This window comes from Lissotriton vulgaris, chromosome 2_1 (assembly GCF_964263255.1).
Source record: "Lissotriton vulgaris chromosome 2_1, aLisVul1.2, whole genome shotgun sequence".
Lineage (NCBI taxonomy): Eukaryota > Metazoa > Chordata > Amphibia > Caudata > Salamandridae > Lissotriton > Lissotriton vulgaris.
The window spans coordinates 1,224,087,840-1,224,104,900 of record NC_141687.1 but is presented as its reverse complement, the minus strand read 5'-3'; the positions used below and the strand labels follow the sequence as shown (position 1 = coordinate 1,224,104,900).

Here is a 17,061-nt window from a genome sequence, read left to right as displayed (position 1 = left end):
GCACTCCTCCATTGCAGCCGACGCTTCGTCCATCGATGTTGGTCACCAGAAGACACCCTGTCCACTGCCTGCCTGATGGCTGCTGAATTGTGGCTCGCTACTGTGAAGCCTGACTCCATCCTTTTTTCCCCATTGCAGAGACTGAAACCCGGCCTGTAATTATTCAACGAAAAACAGTAAGTGATATAATATTACAACACCACTGATAAATAAATATAAGGTATGTAGGCTGTGGAGTGCAAAAAGTCACAATTTGTTTTTCCTAGTAGACAGTACAATGTTTTTGAAAGTGCGTACTCTGAGTCACCTTTTGAAGGATAAATAAGTATGGGCAAATTAATGTAGCGGATCTTGCCCCTCAAGCTAGGTGTACTGTAAACTGTGTTTTAGAACAAAATTAGATCTTCCTAGCAGTGCTCCCACCCAGACCCTTACTAAAGCCAGTCGCAAAAATTTAGAAGACCCCCAATCAAATCTCAAAAAACGAGGCCTAGCAGAAAACTGGTGACAAAACTTACTTTGAAAGTAAAAGTAGGCCGAAGTACCCTAATTACCCATTACCCACCGTGGATTGCATTCAAACCACTTGCAAGCAACCAAGCAAAAGTAGCCATAGCCAGCATCGCTCCAAGACTCGAAATCCCCCCCACTCAAACACATGCAATAGAAATACTGCTAACCCTAACGAACCCTAAGTTAAGAATAGTGGCAAAGGCTTTCTTTAACTATGCCAAATCCCCCCTTTCCCACCATGGATTTTCTTCAAATGACTTGCAACCAAAATTACACATTCTCACGAGTGCTCTAAGACCCCAGAACTCAGTTTGAAAAATCTAGAACACCCCGAAACACATGCAATCCTGCTGCTAGGGCTAACCCTAACGAACCCTAAGTTACAAAAAGTGCCAAAACTAAAGGCTTTTCCGCGCGGATTTTGTCCCAACCACTTCTACCCGGTATTAGACCTTCCCAGGAATGCCCCAAGACCCGGCAACCCACCCGCCAAGAAGCGTAACACCCCCAAACAGGCCAAAAGCAAAATCTCATACTTGCAATATTTCTGGGCCTTCGGTCCAAACGCGCTGCGTAGCTAGGCCATAAGTCGGGGTTGGCACGACGGATTTCCTGAAAAGCAAATGCAATCAAGATTAGAGTGTCCCAGCAGTGCTCCCAGACCACGAAACTCACCCGCAAACAGACGGAACCCCCCCTAAGAGCACCTCAAAGGCAAGCAAGTCATCAAAAACACAAAAAAAATTCCGCCTGGGATTTGGTCCAAAACACTTTTATCCGGTATTAGAGCTTCCCAGCAATGGCCCCAGAGCCGTCAACCCAGGAGAAAACGAGTAGAAGACCCCCAAACAGCCAAAGAGCAAAAGTACAAAAATGGGGACTTAGTCACTTTTTCACAAATTTCCCAAATCACTCCGCGCGCGCTCTGCAGCTAGGCCCTAAGTCCCCTCAGCCACCATGGATTTGCTTCAAACCTCTTGCAAAGTAAAGTATATATAGCCAGCAGTGCTCCCAGACCACGAAACTCACCCACAAACACCAGGAAGCCCCCCAAACAGGCCCCCGAAAACGCTACATAGAGCAAAATGTCAGAAATAGCCCAAAAAAAAATCGGCCTGGATTTTGTCCCAACCACTTCTACCCGGTATTAGACCTTCCCAGGAATGCCCCAAGACCCGGCAACCCACCCGCCAAGAAGCATAACACCCCCAAACAGGCCAAAAGCAAAATCTCATACTTGCAATATTTCTGGGCCTTCGGTCCAAACGCGCTGCGTAGCTAGGCCATAAGTCGGGGTTGGCACGACGGATTTCCTGAAAAGCAAATGCAATCAAGATTAGAGTGTCCCAGCAATGCTCTCAGACCACGAAACTCACCCACAAACAGACGGAACCCCCCCTAAGAGCACCTCAAAGGCAAGCAAGTCATCAAAAACACAAAAAAATTTCCGCCTCGGATTTGGCACAAAGCACTTTTAGTGCTTCCCAGCAATGGCCCCAGACCCGTCAACTCACCTGCAAAGAGGTAGAACAACACCCCCACAAGTGCTGAGTCTTTCTTCATTGGGCGTAAACCAGCCCTCTGCTTTGATGGAAATAGGAGTCTGGAGGAGGAGGATAGAGGAGCATGTTCTTCTGAACTTGTGAACCTGAGGAATGCAGACTGCGGCACCTTCAAATAAATTAGCAAACAAGTGAAGACAGTTCTGCTGATGGGCTTGTTTTTGTGATTATCTGATTAAAGTTTGAATTATATTAACTGTGCACAACAAAGAAAGACAGACACACAGGAATAAAAGTGAATAAGGATGAAAAAGAAAGTTATTGATTCGTTGTCTCATTTTCAGGGCTCGAAGTCGGTATCACGGTCCAGGAATAAGAATAAGGCTTCGTCATCATACTCTGCGAATTCAGCCAGGGTGAGGTCAGTGCCACCTGACAGAGTAGAAATTCCCTCATCTATGGTGCTGGCCACCTCCTCTTCATCCGGCACGCTCTCTCGTACTCTTATATCTGGTGGTATGAGGTGCTGATTCATCTTGATCATTGTTAACCTCTCCACATTTTTGGGCGAGAGGCGGCTCCGTTTGGGAGTTACAATCCCACCAGCCGCACTGAAAACCCGTTCAGAAGACACACTTGCGAGTGGGCAAGACAAGTAGTTTAAAGCCAGGTTGGTGAGCTGTGGCCACAATTCTTTTTTCCCATGCCAATACGCCAATGGGTCAGAATTAACATAGACCTCTGTGGAGTCATTCAGATAGTCCTTCACCATCGACTCAAGGTCCTCCTCCAAGGTTCCTCCACTTTGCGTAGCTCTTGCTGTGCCTCTGACCTTTTGAGAACCAAACCCACGCAGAGCTAGCCAATCCTCTTCAGCCTCCAATGTTTCTGTTGTCTTTCGTGCAGATGATCCGGTTGCCGGTGTCTTTAACGGCTGAGAGGTCACTTGTGCCACAGCCACAGGTGCAGAAGTGGATTGTTTTGACTGGGGATGGCCTGCTGATGTACTGCCATTTCCTTCAATTTCCAGCCGTTCTGTTTCAAACTTCTTGGCTGACAAGGCTAGCCAACGTTTGTACTTTGTAACATCTTCATCAGCAAAAGGAAAGAATGCTCTGCCTGCCAGCGCCTTTTTGTAGCGTGGATCCAGAATAGTAGCACAAATGTAATGCTGTTCTGAGTGGATCTTTTGAAGACGTTCATCACCTTGTAGGAGGTCTAATAATTGCTCAGCCAGAAGCAAAGAGTCTTTCTTTTTGTCATCTTTTCGAAACACAGAACACACCTCCTTCAGTTGGTCCTCCAGCATGTACAACAATGGGATAGCTTTTCCCAAATTAGAGTCCTCCTTGCTGACTGCACGTGTGAAGACCTCAAAAGGACGAAGCATGCGTGTTAGGCTTTCAACTATGTTCCATTGCGGCCCACCCATCCTCAGCTCCTCTATACCCTCTTTCAAGAAATATTGATCGAGTTGCGTATACTGCTCATACAGACGCTCAAGCATGTAGAAGGTTGAGTTCCAACGTGTTACCACCTCCTGGATGAGTGCTTTCACTGGCATTTGACATTGATATAGCATGCTCCTCAGCTGCTTGCGGGCCTTAAAAGAATGCCTGAAATGCTTGCAAATTTTTCGGCAGTTCTCCAATACACTGTACGCTGCACTGCGTTTATTACCCAAGAATTTTTGGACAACCAGGTTTATACAGTGCGCCAAACACGGCACTCTGAAATAGTAACCGTCCCTCATGGCCTTAACTATATTGGAGCCATTGTCCGTGGAAACATAACCAACCTTGCGTTTTAGTGGGGACAGACAGTTAAGGACCTTTGTGTTAAAGACATCCAAAATGTTTTCTGCTGTGTGACGTTTCTCCAAACCAAACATGGCTAGTGTTGCATGTTTCCGAGCACCTTTAAAAACAATGTTAGTGTCAACACCTGAGTTTAGCTTTGCTTTAGCCCCTGAAAAAGAGACCCAGTGTGCAGTGATGCACATGTAATCAGCGCCTGCGCCACTGGTCCACATGTCTGTTGTCAGATGTATAGTGTGAACAGCACTCTTCTGCAAAGCTGCCCCAATCACCTTCAGAACATCTTCATGTAGTGCTGGAACCGCAACTCGGGCAAAATAGAACCGGCTAGGAACCTTCCATTTAGGGCAGAGCGCTGTCACTAATTCTAGAAAACCAACCCCTTCTACAAAAGAAAAAGGGAGAAGGTCCAGAGCTAGCATTTTAGCCAGCTTAGTGTTATACAGACGGGTCATTGGGTGGTTGCGTTCATATTGCGCTTCTGTAAACAACATCTTTTTAATGTTGCCCTGGACCAAGGATTTACGGGATGATGATGATCTCTTCGACCCAGTTACGCTTGCTGATGAACTTTTCCGCATTGATGTCTCACTCTCTCCCACACTCTTAGTGTGGCTCCCATGGGGTGTGCTGCTGACATGGGAACTGGGTGTAAGTGAAGTGTTTGAATCGTCTTCTTCTACCTCCTCGTCATCAGCAGATGACAAATCAACGTTTTCATTACGTGCAATTCCGGCTTTCTTGATCGCCTCTAGGTGCGGAAACCATTGGACAGGGTGCCTTCTCTCAAGATGACCTCTCTGGCCTCCGGTACCATAGTTAGAACCAAGCTTACCACGACTAAATCGAAGCTTACAAAGGCTACAAATGGCTACGTTTTCCTTTTTTGGGCAAACACTAAAGAAGTCCCAAACTGGAGACTTGAAATGTCTTTGGGGGCCGGAGGAGGTGGCGATACTGGTGGTGGTGGTCCTGCTGCTAACGACAGATGAAGTGGAGGATGTGGATTGCCGAACTTCAGTACGTTTTGCACTTTCACCACCACGAATTGAGGTCGAGGACGAGGTGGGTACCTTCTTGCGAAGAAATATGGAAGCGGTAGGTTTTGGTGTACTACTTAACTCCAAATCTAATGATTCCATTTCCATTGCCTCCTCGCCGACATCATCATCACGCTCAGCAGCTTCTCGGGATAGGGTCAAAATGTCTCTTTGCTGCATGCCCGGTGGGGCTGCAGTGACCTTTGTGATGACTGGCTCGTCGTCATCGTGAGAGGCTTCATCACCAGCAGTATCTGTCACTTCTTGTTGAGCCTCATCACACTCCATAGGTTTGAGTTTTTGGACGACCTTCCTTTTACGCTTAGGAGGTACCGGTGTCAGATCATGGTGTGCCTCACTCTCAGGCTGCCGTGGTAGTACCCATTCGTCATCCAGATCATCAGAAGGCGGTGGGCTTGAAGAAGATGTAGACACCCCCCTTGATCTTTTCCTTGCTAGGGATGTGGAAGACAATGAATGATCATCAGGAGGAGTGGCTTCCAATGATACCTCAGCTTCATTGTCGATTTCCAAATGTGCCCCTACTTCGGGAGGAACAACTATTGTGGGCACTTGTGAACGTCCATGCACCTTTGCTTGCGCATCTCCTTTTGCTGCCTCTCCTTCCACATGTACTTGGGCGTGTACTTGCACATGGTGTTGTTGTTGCGGCTGTGGTTGTTCAACACTTGTCAGATGAGTTACAACAACCTGTGTTGATTCAGGGACATTGCTGCTACTTTCTTGCGATGAGCCAACATCACTGGTCGATGGTGATTGGAGAAGTACACTGACTGCCTCTGAAGCACTCAAGGGCTTTGACTTAAGTTGGCGTGGTGGTGGAGGCACTGAACCCAATGGAGCAGGGGTGCTGCTCTCAGGTTGGTCCCCAGCAGATCCTGCTGCTGCAGGCGTACTTTTTTTTTTGCTCCCAAAAAAAGTGGCGGGTGGCACACCAGCCTCCTTGGTAACTTGCTTCTTCTGCTCCTTACTAGCAACTTTCTTGCTAGAGGAGCTACGGAGAACTTTCTTTGGGGGCGGGGCCATCTTCTTCAGAGCAGGTCAGACAGCAGGCCGCAGTTGCACGAATTGTAGAGTTGTCTGAGGCCAGACGTGACGTCGCGTGACGTTATGCTGCACACACACACCGCTGCAGGACTTCTTCCTGGCACTGGTGGTTCTCTTGAGTCTTGTGCACCTAAAAAAAATGGAAGACAGAGGAACATCAGTTCAGTTATAGAGCACAAAAAAAATCGAAAAACACTGCAAAATCAGCACAATCCCAATCCATCCATGCCCTCCATAATGTTTAAATTCAAGACAACCCACAGAAAGACTAGGCCCATGCAAGACTCACTACCCCTGGGCATAAATAAAGGTTGAAAAGTAGGCAAAATGGTTGGAGGCCTAACAACAAAGCCTGCATTCAAAATGGCCACTTGCCTGCCAGCACATGGCCAGTGCCTGTAGCTGCACTCAAAATGGCCACCAGCCACATGGCATGTCCCTCCCCATGAACACCCCCAAAAATCGAAAAACACTGCAAAATCAGCACAATCCCATTCAATCCATGGCCTCCATGATGTTTAAATTCAAGACAACCCACAGAAAGACTAGGCCCATGCTAGACTCAAATACCCCTGGTGAAAAGGCCACAAGTACAGGCCCAAAAATCGAAAAACACTGCAAAATCAGCACAATCCTATTCCATCCATGGCCTCCATGATGTTTAAATTCAAGACAGCCCACAGAAAGACTAGGCCCATGCTAGACTCAAATACCCCTGGTGAAAAGGCCACAAGTACAGGCCCAAAAATCGAAAAACACTGCAAAATCAGCACAATCCTATTCCATCCATGGCCTCCATGATGTTTAAATTCAAGACAGCCCACAGAAAGACTAGGCCCATGCTAGACTCAAATACCCCTGGTGAAAAGGCCACAAGTACAGGCCCAAAAATCGAAAAACACTGCAAAATCAGCACAATCCCATTCAATCCATGGCCTCCATGATGTTTAAATTCAAGACAACCCACAGAAATACTAGGCCCATGCAAGACTCACTACCCCTGGGCATAAATAAAGGTTGAAAAGTAGGCAAAATGGTTGGAGGCCTAACAACAAAGCCTGCATTCAAAATGGCCACTTGCCTGCCAGCACATGGCCAGTGCCTGTAGCTGCACTCAAAATGGCCACCAGCCACATGGCATGTCCCTCCCCATGAACACCCCCAAAAATCGAAAAACACTGCAAAATCAGCACAATCCCATTCAATCCATGGCCTCCATGATGTTTAAATTCAAGACAACCCACAGAAAGACTAGGCCCATGCTAGACTCAAATACCCCTGGTGAAAAGGCCACAAGTACAGGCCCAAAAATCGAAAAACACTGCAAAATCAGCACAATCCCATTCAATCCATGGCCTCCATGATGTTTAAATTCAAGACAACCCACAGAAATACTAGGCCCATGCAAGACTCACTACCCCTGGGCATAAATAAAGGTTGAAAAGTAGGCAAAATGGTTGGAGGCCTAACAACAAAGCCTGCATTCAAAATGGCCACTTGCCTGCCAGCACATGGCCAGTGCCTGTAGCTGCACTCAAAATGGCCACCAGCCACATGGCATGTCCCTCCCCATGAACACCCCCAAAAATCGAAAAACACTGCAAAATCAGCACAATCCCATTCCATCCATGGCCTCCATGATGTTTAAATTCAAGACAGCCCACAGAAAGACTAGGCCCATGCACCACTCACTACCCCTGGTCAAGGCCCCAACAACAGGTCAAAAATCGAAAAACACAAAATTTTACAAAAAAAAAAAATCGAAAAACACAGAAAAATCAGCACAATCCCAATTCATCTATGGCCTCCATGATGTTTAAGTTCAAGACAACCCACAGAAAGAATCAGTCCACCCACCACTGAGTACCCCTGGGCAAAAGGCCCCAAAACAGCCCAAAAATCGAAAATCCCAAAATTTTAGTTGCAGCAACTGTAATGCCCCAAACAAACTTACTTGTAAAATTTCTAATCCAACAGTGATCCAAAGAAAGTCAAAAAGGCCTCAAATCCAAAGATCCAGCAGCATCCACAAAAAGTAATCCTTCCAGGTGCACATCAAAATGAAAAGTGACCAGGAGATGGACAAAGCACTGGGAGGAGCCTGCTGAACAGGAACAGGAAGTTGAAGACTATGGGGCACTTCCTTCCTCCCACCCCCCCCTGCCCCCTCCCCAAAATGGACTCCTCGCTAAAAAAGTGCAGGCAAATGTCAAACTAAGGAGTTATTCACATAAAAATCATCATTTCTAGAAGGTTTATGCTGCTTGCTGGTGGATTTCTTGTGCAGAATTGCAAATTTATATTTTCGCTCGCCGCATCTCAAATCTCGCAAATTGCGAAGTACCGCGAGACGTGATCTCGCCGTACTCGCGTTGACAAACTATCGCTGGCAAGCCGCGATGACGTAATCGCGCTCGCCAATTCCCGCGGGATCACACAGCAAGATCCAAAATGGCGCAGCACTCGCAAACTATCGAAAAAAAACAACTCGGCAAACGATGATAAACGCCGCGCGCCGCAAAAATTGTATCACCAACGCCGCGCGCCGCCAAAAAAATCCGCTGCGTGCGAATTTGCGGATTTTGCGGGAAATCTGCAAATCTCGCGGATTGCGGATTTCCCGAAAATCCGCAAAATCCGCGAGCGGAGCGGATTTTCCGCCCACGCTTAATGATGACAGGGAAGAATGCAAAATTCCGGACAGTCGATCCGCCCATGACAAATAAGACGATTATTTGATTCCCACTTTATCGCCTCCTGCACCACAGCCTGTAGATTCACCTCCAGATGACATTGGAGGTTTTCACAATCTGATGGAGAGCGGCAAAATGATTTCAACTACCAATATCAGTCAAACAGTCTGACTGCTTTCTTAAGGATTTTAAGGAGCCTACAAAGAAATCAGTACGAACCATTCCAATTGTAGATTATATATGGGAAGAAGGCAAAGGTTATGAGGAACCTTGCGACGATCGCAGCAGTCTTAACACGCATAGATAAAAAAATACAAGGCACCAGAAGACTCGCCTGCCTGCTTAGTCGGACACCCAAAACCGGATTCTGTTATCTCTCAAGTGGCTCAGCACCTTTCAGAAAACCCCTCCATGCCTGTCTCGGCTCGACCAGATAAAGAGGGCAGGCGCCTAGTAATATAGGCAAAAGATTTTCGACTAGACCCACCATCTCAGTCGTGAGGCCAATTGACTGGTCATATTGGGTTGATTCGACAGGCAAATGTGGTCTTATATCAGTAACCTCATAGACCTGGTACCAGAGGATAAAATACCGGCAGCTAAGGGGATCCTGCAAGAACAGGAAAGGACATCCTCTGAGATTATTGATTGCACTACGGACATAGCCTCAAATGTATTTCGGCAGCGGGCAGGGGCTTGGGTTTTAAGGTGGCAAGGTTCACTGAAGTCAACAGCTTTGCGGCCTGAGGCATAGTTAAATATTCTTGACATGTCCTATGACTGAGAAGCCCTCTTGGGTAAACACGCGAATGAGTCCTGTCAGCCCATCAAGCCAGACTGACACTACGAAATCATTGGTGACACTGTAGTTTCAAAAAGTGCCCTTTCTAGTAGCATGTGGAAGAGGTTTTGCTTCATATAGAAGAGGATATGCACACTTCCAGCAGCATCAGCCCTAACAGCAACGGTATAGGCTGTTCTACCAGCAGCAGTCCTTAGTTTCAAACACCACCAGTACCGGCCTATAATAAGCAAGGGCTGAGAAGAAAACACTCCCGTCGGGACGAGACACTGACCAACAGTGTCCTCTCAGGTACTGGATACTTCCAATACTGCACAAGCCCTAAGTGCAAAGATTTGCAATTCTCCCACTAATGGTGGCAACTAACATCAGACAGATGGGTATTGGACCTTATCACCTAAGGTCATACCCTAGGATTTATCAAGAGGCCGCCAATCACCCCACCAAAGCTAGCGCACCAGCTCTTCAGTTAACCAGGAATGAAGTCCTTAAGTTAGCCAAAGGAGCAATAGGAAAAGTTCCCCATCACCAAAAGGTAATGAGTTTCTACTCCCTATTTTTCCTCATAAAAATGAAAACGGGGGATTTACGACTCATTGAGGATCTCTTATAATTAACAAGTATTTACAATAGCAGTCCTTTAGCATGGTAACCTTCCAGACATCCTGCATCTCCTCAACCATGAAGACTATATGACAAGCCTCGATTGACAGGATGCTTACTTGCATATTCCCATACACCCAAAACATCGTAAATGTATACTTTTCACAGTAGCAGGAACCCACTACCAGTTCAGGGTCCTCCCATTCGGCCTCAAGTCAGCTCCTCATATTTTTGCAAGATGCCTGGCTCCTGTGGCAGCTTCTCTGATGAAAGACAGTTATCCGGTATTCCCATGCCTCATTGACTGGTTAATAAAAGCACCTACAGCCTGGAAATTATCTAAGGCCACAGAAGCTTTCCTAACATTTTCCCACAGTTTAAGCCTTCCTGTCAACCACCAAAAATAATCAACACCTCCTTCCAAGAGCGAATACTAGCAGCTTTGGATGCCATCCAAGGCACAGCCTTTCTATCCAAGGACAGACCACTTAGACTTACGGTACTACCTCTCAAACTATTGAGAAAAAAGTAAATTTCAGTGTGTCTGTTCAAATAGCTCCTAGGTATGATGTCCTTGGTGATCAACCTGGTCCCCTTCGCACACCTGAAAATGAGACTGCTACAGGGGGAGCTAGAAAAACACTAGCTTGAAGCAGAAGGATCAATTGATGAGCTGGTGAAGATCACACCAGCTATGACTTAAGTGCTAACCTGGTGGTTGTCAGTGTTAGTTCTCACAGACAATACTACCAGCGTGCATTATGTGCACAAACAAGGGGGCATTTGATCGCTAGCTCTTTTCGGATAAGGTCAGGCAATCTGGAGCTGGATAATGACTCACAGGATAACCCTTCGGGCAGAACATGTTGCTGGTGCAAACGATCAGTAAGCAAACATGCTAAGCATAACTCTTTAAAGCTGTCACAAATGGGAGTTCGATCAGTCCACGCTAAACAGGAGCTCCTTCTGGGGCAAGCTGGCACTAGAGCTCTTTGCAACAAGCATAGTACTGGTGTAGGAGAGTAGGGTCTGCAATCCTATGGTCACCCCAGATTTTTGCTTTTTGCTTCACTGGTTTACGACTTTCCCTGGCTGTGGGCCTGTTAATCAGACCCACAGCCTAGCTGTTCTCTCTCTAAATTGACATCCATGTACCTCAGGTGCATTTACCAATTGGTATTGGGTCACTCTTGTAAGTCCTTGTACAGTGTACCATAGGTACCTATGGCATAAGTGAACCCAAGGCCTACCAGGGGCTGCAGCATGTATTATGCCACCCCTGGCTGGCTCTCCAAATCTGACACAACTGGCTGATCAATCAGCTGGGGCAAGGCAGTGTAATCACCCTTTGCTTTAGATATAGTATGCCTATATCTAAACCTAAAATGGACACATATACTCCTATAAGTCACTCCTATGGGAGGCCTTAACAATCCTGGAGGCAGAGTGCTTGGAATTATGTGAGATAGTGCTCTGCATGAGCTGAGCCTGTCTGCAGCTTTCGGAACCAAGTCCTTTAGCTGTTTCCATGATAACGCTATACCATATACTCTTAAGTGCATTATAATCCTTGCGGTTATTGCTAACTTTGACATAGCATTATCAAAACATGTCGAGTAGGGTGTCATACGAATTGGAATTTTACCCCCTCGCCAGTTCTGGCGACGGGGGTAGCATTCCACCCTTCTAGAGGGACACGACATGTACCTAACTGTGAACCCCGGTTAAAGTTAACCCGAGCCTCAGCATCACAAAATGGATGCTGCCACCACCACAGACACAAGTCTGACCTCCTGCTGCTGGGAGTCCTTCCAGCGAGGGAGGCTTGGACAAAGGGTTTCCTGCCTTGGGAGGTGCTAGCACCACCCCAGACAGGATTTTGTGTATTGGGTAGGACAGGGCTGAAATGAATGAGACATGCCTGGGGCACACAAGGTGTCCCTGTGCATACACCGGTCTAAACCAGTTCCTGGGGCTCTCCAGCCCCAGCTCTGGTGCAAGACCGGACAAAGGATAGGGGGTGTAACCACCCCCCTTCCTGGTCCCACCATAGGAGGGACCTAGTCGTAGTACAGCCCCCTTTAGCAGGATAAAGGTAGGAGCTGGTCCCATTCCAAATTAGATTAATCCTGAACTGAAACTCTACAAGAAGAAACTCTGGACTTCGACTTTCTGCCAAGAAGACTGAAGAAATCTCCCTTGTGGGCAAGGAGTGTCCACCCTGCACAAGCAGGCACCATCAGCGTCCAGTGGCTTCCCTTTGTCGTCTTCCCTCGAGGATCCAGACTTCAGAGCCCGACGAGACCCAGATTCCCAGACCTCTCCGACCTCTACCTACATCTGCAGCACAGCTGAGATCCGTGGGTGCGACGAGACTCGTGGGACCGGCCATCTTGGGAGAAGCAGCACTTCGCTCCAGCACGACTTTTGAGGTAACCTCGGCCAAGTGCTTTGGGGACTGAGAAGCCCCGACCCCGAGCAGCTCCTGCACCGAAGACCAGCCCTCCAACATCCACGAGATCTGCGTGGGGCCCTTCTGCCTGTTTGCTGCTCGACGCGTTGTCTGGTCACTTGCCGGTTGGCTAGTGACCTCCTAGACGATGAACCTTGAAATCCAATCTGCTGGTCTGGTTGCTCCAGACTGGCCCCTGCTTCCCTGCAAAGGAGAAGCACCCCGGACCCTCCTGGTCCGCTCCAGACGCCGTTTCCACTCACCGCGTGGGTTGCCTTTGCCAAGGCCTATTGACTCCAAATCCGGATCCGACACCGCCGACAGGGAGAGCCTGCGTGGGACAGCTCGTGCCTCCATCCTGGTCGTCTAAGACACCACCTGGTCCACGTGGCTGTAGAGTCAAGCGTCCACTCTTCACCTGAACGCGACAACAGCCTCTGGTTTCACTCCTGGTTCCACTCCAGTCACTGGCTAGTGACTTTGAACATTGTCCCCTCTGCTTTCAGGTCTTCAGCATCTCTGATCCACCCTTGGATCACACAGGGCATCTTCCTCCTGGTCGACTGCAGCATCTTTTCTTCCAGGCTCCATAGACTTCAACGCCGGAACCCGACACGAGTTCGCACCTATGCACCCGCAGCCTGTGGGTGAGGTAACCAGAGCATTTCCGTGCTCAAGGGTAGATTGACTCTCCTAGTGTCCAGTTCCACAGTCGATTTAGTCCTAACTAGTCAGGATTGTCCGTACTCACCTTTTACTTGAACTGTACTGTCCATAGATGTTACGCATCCCGCGTGCGAGTTCACACTCTGCACCGCGTTCCGTGGGCCTCCTATTACTTACCTAAGGTTAAGGTAGCGTTGTCCCAGCGATCCTACAGCCTCTGGACAGCTCCATTCCTTCTATCGACTTTCACATTCCACTGACTTAGTATATGGTTTGTTGTACCCCTAGGGCAACATTGTAATTGTGCAACTTAAACGTATTTTTGTCTTGAGTATGGTGAGACAACTAGCAAAAAGACTTCAGAAGCGCTCAAACACGAGCATGCGCGAGAGAGAAGTGCCGACTGAAACGCTAGCCTCCCGTGGTGGCGCTCGGGCAAAAAATTACTCCAACGCCTTTGGTAGGCGTTTGCCCTAGGCGCTTTTGATGTAAGAGTATGGGTTAAGTTGGAACACCGAACACATTCATGCTCGTGTTTGACGCTTCTGAAGTCTTTTTGCTAGTTGTCTCACCATACTCCGATGCACGCCTATTGAATAGGAGCGTGCTGATTGCTCATCCACTGTGCGGATTAGAAGAACATACCGACTTAACCAGCTCGGGTTTTGAAGCTTTCAAGACCGCTGAGACCGTTCACCTAACAAATCTTGTCGTCCACTTCCTTACCAGCCCCGAAACGAAGCAAATTAGTAGTAGGGGCATCCGTGCATTCTGCGCTTGAAGGAACTCTTTCACTACATTAGCGGGACATCTGGAATAAGAACGCACATCATGTGATGTGAAAAGGATAATACCAGCCACAAGAGGCCCTTTCCTTAGTACACGTCTAGGACCCCCTCCATTGGATATTTATAGAGGCCCTGAAGAGAATCCCCAACGATTATAGTGGGATTCGAAACGCATAGGCCCAGCCCTAACCGGTCTGCGTGAGCATTTGGGCATCCAAATAGCTGAACCCGGAGCTCTATTATGTACATTACCTTGCAGTAGTAATTTGAAATTAGTCTCAACCAATCTGCTAGAGATATAGGAATGTACTACTAAAAAATTGTTTGTTCCATTGTTCTTTGAAACCACTCGCAGACCTTGGTTGCTTTTTGCTTTTTACCTTTCTCCTTCCCCCTCCGTTTTGGGTGTTTCTCAATTGTTTCTAAATTGTGCAACATCATTTTCCCCCCGAGTGTGTGAATGTGATATGGTTGTTTGCGATATGCTTGAAATCTTGAATGAAAGATTGAGTGTATGGTTAATGCCTAAATGTCCCACGTGTTTGTCATAAAAAAAAAAATTGTACTATGTATTACATTTTGAAATAAATTCTTTGTAAAATTTGAATAAAATGCTATTGAGTAGCAAACCCCATTCTTGAATCAGTTTTCTTGATTTGGATGGATATTTGTTTATTTGAATTATCCATATCAGTATTGGCATTGTTGTTTTGTTAGATAATTATCCGGCTCAGCCTTACTGATTAGAGCCAGCCCCCAGTTGTTTCTTGCTCATCCAAGAATGGCCTCATCCAAGAATGGCCTCATCCAAGAATGGCCTCATCCACAAATGGCCTCATCCACAGAGGTACAAAGGAAATGAGTGTCACTGCACACCTTACTTGTTTGGTATAAACCTAGATAGTATAGTACTCAGTGGTAAACTGTGTATGCGTGCTACCGATATGTAGAGTGAATAGACCCCTGTCACTCGGAATATATGAAATGTGAAAAAGGCTTTGGACTCCCAAAGTCTAGACTCGGTGCACAGCTTAAAGGACAACAGTCTGTTGTCTCTCCATTTATTTAGAAAATGTTTTAAGCAATAAACAAAAATGATTCAAATATTCATTCCGAACTTTGTTCCTAGTTTATCAGTAGATTTCAACAAAAAGATATAACTAATACATAGTCATGAATAATAACAAATAAACAATTTAAACACAAAAATGTCTAATGTGTCATTAAATTGTAAAGTTCCGCTAAACAACAGTACAACAAGGTGAATACTGATTGGTATTAACAAAATTCCCAATGCATTTCGGGCTCCAACATATGAACCCTTCGTGAGAGAAAAAATTATAATGGGTAAACAGATGTTCAAAAATCAGCAAAATCCTCCAATTTTATCATCCGCAGGAAACCTGCAACACAAAAGTTAACATCTATCCGCTCTCAGCTGTGTGCATCATAGTGCACAAACCTTCACCTGTTAGTCTTGTGAAGTTTGAATTTGCACTCATGGAATGTGTAAAACCTCCGAAAAAATTAGGAAAACGGAAAGGGAGAAATAGCAGAAAATGATGTGGGGAACCCGGAGGGTAAGTAATAGTGTGTTGATAGTACAAATCGCCTGAAATAACCAAAGCGAGGTGATGATAGTGGTTGTTTTTAAGGCTAATACCTCTATACTGGGAATGTGCTGGCATGCTGCCATAACCCTGTAAGGTTAAACAAAAAGTTATCTTACCCGTTCTCTTTGTAGTAAAGGTGAAAGATTTCTCTGCCCTGAACCAAACGCAGAGTAATCTATGATCTGTAAAAACTGCTTCTGAACGAAATTTTATGCACTCTGAAAATGCAAAAGAAAGAACATGTGCTTGTCTGCTGATGTAGACGGTTAAAACTTAATTAATTGCCAAAAAACGCTTACCGATAACTAGTGGTTTCACTGGGAGAATCTAGGTCTCCAAGGCTCGTGGTTTTCGAATCCACCGTTAAACGTCAAGGAGTTTAATCAATAGCTTAGCCTCGTAATCCTGAATCAAAATAAGATTGCAAAAACTAGTGTCAAACTAAAATGAAACGGAGGGTTAACACTCAGAAGCTTTCTACAATCTAAACAATGTGAAGAAATGCTGATACCTTCAGAAGTCGATCCGTGCTCGCCATCGTCTCCCGCACTTACGCGTTTGAAAACGCTATGTTATGTTATGTTATGTTACTAGGATTTTTGAGCGCACAGCTGCCCCAGCGAAGGGGCGTCCCGGCGCTATAACTGGAAAAGCAACATAACAGGCAGAAACAGAGAGAACAAAAAATTTTTTAATAAGGCAGGGGAAAGAGATACGATTTGACAGCCTTCCTAAAAACCAGAAGATCTTCCAAGGCTCGAATGTGCCCAGGAAGCGCATTCCAAAGCTTGGCAGCCAATACAGAAAAAGAGCGACCACCTAGTCTACTTTTTTTAAAGCGTGGAACAAGTGCTAGATTTTGACTAGCAGAGCGAAGACTGCGAGATGGCATATACAGGGTCAAAAGATGCTGGAGGATGAAAGGGGTGTCGGTTTTAAGAATTTTAAATGCGAAACACATTGTCTTAAACTCTATGCGCCTGATCACTGGCAGCCAATGTAATTTACAAATTGTGCTACGGGCTGAACAGAATCGTGGCAGGCCTACCAGAGCCCTGGCAGCCGCGTTCTGCACCCGTTGGAGTCGCAGGACCTCCGCCTGATTGGCGCCTAGAAACAGTGAGCTTGCATAGTCAAGCCTTGATGCTATGCTGGCTTGAATCACCAACTGGCGTGTGGGGGCATCAAAAAATTTGAGGATAGGCCTCAAACCACGCAGGATGCCAAAGCATGTAGATGCCACCTTCTTAGTGTGGCACGAGAAGGTAAGCTTGGAGTCAAGCCACACGCCAAGGTTTTTGAGTTCAGAGACCGGTTTGGGTGGGGGACCCAACTCGTTGGGCCACCAGCTCGCACCCCACAGATCAGGATGTTTCCCTAGCACCATCACCTCGGTTTTGAGGGCGTTGAGCTGTAGACAGTTGGTAGTGAGCCAGCTAGCAACAGCCCTCAAACCATCCGCAAAGTTAGATGCCGACTGGTCAGAGTCCCCATCGAGAACCAC

At 46.7% G+C, this 17,061-nt stretch overlaps 1 protein-coding gene across 1 annotated transcript in view; it reads left to right on the top strand.

The window, feature by feature from the left end:
* Positions 1-17,061, top strand: part of NCAPD3 (non-SMC condensin II complex subunit D3) — a 1,036,822-nt gene that overhangs the window by 545,565 nt on the left and 474,196 nt on the right. The window lies entirely within an intron of this gene.